Source organism: Chlorocebus sabaeus, chromosome 8 (assembly GCF_047675955.1).
Source record: "Chlorocebus sabaeus isolate Y175 chromosome 8, mChlSab1.0.hap1, whole genome shotgun sequence".
Classification (NCBI taxonomy): Eukaryota; Metazoa; Chordata; class Mammalia; order Primates; family Cercopithecidae; genus Chlorocebus; species Chlorocebus sabaeus.
The window spans coordinates 107,049,153-107,052,665 of NC_132911.1; positions in this window are offsets into that span (position 1 = coordinate 107,049,153).

Below are 3,513 nucleotides of genomic sequence, written 5' to 3' on the forward strand. Positions count from 1 at the left end.
TAGACCTTGCAGAAAAAGTTTAGCAATGTCATTAAACAAACAACAAGTAAAAACAGAAATAACAACAATCCTGGGGAAGGAGGAAGAATCAGATTTTCAAAGTCGCTGTATTTTATAATTTAAAATGTCTAATTTTCAACAAAATAAGAGGGATATTTAAAAAATCAAGAAAGTATTGCCCATACACAGAGGGAGACAAAAGTAGTTATTATAAATATTCATTGAGGAAGCCCAGATGTTGGACTTAATAGCCAAAGACTTTAAAATACCTATTTAAATATTTTCAACTAACTAAAGAAATATTATGTCTAAAGAATTAAAAGAATATATGAGAACAATTTCTCACCAAATAGAGAATATCAATAAGGAGATGGAACATATCAAAAAGAATTAATAAAAATTCTATAGTTGGAAGGTAGAACAACTGAAATTTAAAAGTTATCTAGAGGGATTCAACAGCAGATTTGAGCTAGCAGTAGAAAGAATAATCAAATCTAAAGATAGGCCAACTGACATTATCCAGTTTGAAGATTAGAGAGAGAAGAAAAACGAATGAAGAAAAATAAACAGAGGCTTAGACATCTGTGGGACACATTAAGCATGTCAACATACTCATAATGAGAGTGCCAGAAAAGGAGAAAAGAAACAAGAGTAGAAAGAATATTTGCAGACATAATGACTGAAAACTTCACAAATTTGATGAAAAAACATTAATTTACAATCTAAGAAGTCTCTACAAGCTCCAGGTAGAATAAAACTCAAAGAGATCCACCCATAGATGCATTATTGTTAAATTGTCAAAAGACAAAGATATAATTTTGAAAGCAACAAGAGGGAAGTGATTCATCACATATAAGTGATCTTCAATAAGATTAACAGATAATTTCTCATCAGAAATTGGAGGTCAGAAAGCAGAGGGATGGGGTGGGGGCATCCTGTCAACCACTAATTTTATATCCAGCAGAACTAACCTTCGAAAATAAAGGAGAAATTAAGATAAACAAAAACTGAAAGAATTTGTCACTAGCAGACTTGTACTACAAGAAACACTAAAGGGTGTGTTTCAGGCTGAAATGAATAAAAACCAGATAGTAAGTCAAATACAAATGAAGAGATAAAGAGCACTGGTAGGGCTGGGCTAAGTGGCTCACACCTATAATCCCAACGGTTTGGGAGACCAAGGCAGGAAGATCTCTTGAGGCCAGAAGTTCAAGGCTGGCCTGGGCAACATAGCAAGACACTGTCTCTACAAAAAAATTTAAAAATTAGCCAGGTGTGGTGGCATGCACCTATAGTCCTACATACTTGGGAGGCTGAGGCAGGAGGATTCCTTGATCCCAGGAGTTTGAGGCTGTGGTGAACTATGATGGCAACTGCACTCCAGCCTGGGCAACAGGGCAGTACCCTGTCTCTGGAAAAAAAAATAAAAGAGTGCTGGCAAAAGTAACTACATTGGCTGATACAAAGGTAGTATAAATCTTTTGTTTGTAACTCTTTTTTTCTTCCTATCTCATTTAAAATGCAACTATATAAAGTACTAATGTAAATCTGTGTTGTTGGGCTGAGATGTAATCTGTATGACAACAATAGGACAAAGAAGTGGTGGGACAGAACTATATAGGATAAAATGTGTAAACCAGCTACTCAGGAGGCTGAGGTGAGAGGATTGCTTGAGGACAGGAGTTTGAGACCAGCCTGAGCAACACAGCAAGACACTATTTTTAAAATTTTTAAAATTTAATTGACTTAAAAAATATTAATTATAATTCCCAGGAAAACTACTATGAATATAACTAAAAATATGTGTAGTAAAAGAAATAACATGGGAATTAAGATTATACACCAGAAAATATTTATCACAAAAAAGGCAATAATGGATGAATGAAGGAATAAAACATAAAGGATGAATAGAAAACAAATAGAAAAATGACTGACATAAATCTTACCTTAACAGTAATTACACTGAATATAAATAAATTGAACATTTTAATTAAAAGACAGAACTACATTTTGTTAAAAAAATCAAAAACAAAAACAAAACCTGATCCAACTTTATGCTAGGTACAAGAGACTCCTTTAGATTAAAAGACACAAATAGGCTGAAAGTTAAAATATGGGGAAAATATACCATGTAAACAGTAACCAAAAGAGAGATGAAGTGGCTATACTAATATTAGGCAAAATAGACTGTAAAATACGATGGTAAAAGACTCAATCCAGCAAAAAGATATAACAGTATACATACATATGCACTTAACAACATGAAGCAAAACTGACAGACTGGAAAGGAAATGAAAATAATTCAACAATAATAGTTGGAGACTTCAATATCCCACTTTTAATAACAGAACAGACAAAAAAATCAACAAGAAAACTGAACACTTGAACAACATTATAAACCAACTAGACCTAACAGACATGGATGAACCTTGAAAACACTACGCTACACTTTTTCACACAAAAAGTCACTTATTGTGTGATTCCATTTATACAGATTGTTTAGAACATAGAGTAGAGAGAATAGATTAGTGATTTCTGGGAGTTGTGGGGAGGAGAAAAAGGGAAGTGACTAATAATAAGATTTTTTTTTTTTTTTTGAGATGGACTCTCACTGTCTCCAGGCTGGAGTGTGCAGTGGCATGATCTCAGCTCACTGCATCCTCTGACTCCCTGGTTCAAGCGATTCTTCTGCCTCAGCCTCCTGAGTAACTGGGATTACAGGCACGTGCCACCATGCCCAGCTAATTTTTGTATTTTTAGTAGAAATGGGGTTTCATCATGTTGGCCAGGATGGTCTCCATGTCCTGACCTCGTGATCTGCCTGCCTCAGCCTCCCAAAGTGCTGGGATTACAGGCGTGAGCCACCACACCCAGCCATAAGATTTCTTTTGAGGGTGATAAAAATGTTCTGGAATTTGATAGTGGTGATGTTTACACAACAGTCTGAATATACTAAACGCAACTAAACTGTAAGCTTTAAAAGGGTAAAATTTTATGGTATGTGAATTAAATCTTAATAAAAATTATATGAAGTTGGGAGTTAGTTGTGTCTTAACACACCTTCAGCTATTTTCACTTGTGACTTATCTAGAAATATACCATATATTATTCAAGACTTCTGAGGTTGCTCCATTACCAATTCATTACTTTATATTAGATGTTGCTGTCCCAGAGTTCTCTTTTAAAACATGTATCAATTACCTTAAGGGTAATTGCCGTATGAAGTCTCTAACTCCCTCATGTGAGTGGATTTTTAGTCCCCAGAGAATGGGCAAAGAATGGAACACCAGTTTTTTCAAGCTCATGACTCTGTTTAGCCCGGAGGGGAGCAGAAAGAAACATTCCTATCTCCAATTATCAGATAACTCTGTGTCCTTAGAAATGAGTTTTAACCTTTCCAAGCATTTCCTTGTAATTTGCTAAGTGAAACTAATATTAATTGCCATTCATGTGTCACTGGATTTTCGCTAAGATTTATGAGATATTAAGCCTGAGTTAACCAAGTTGGGAAGG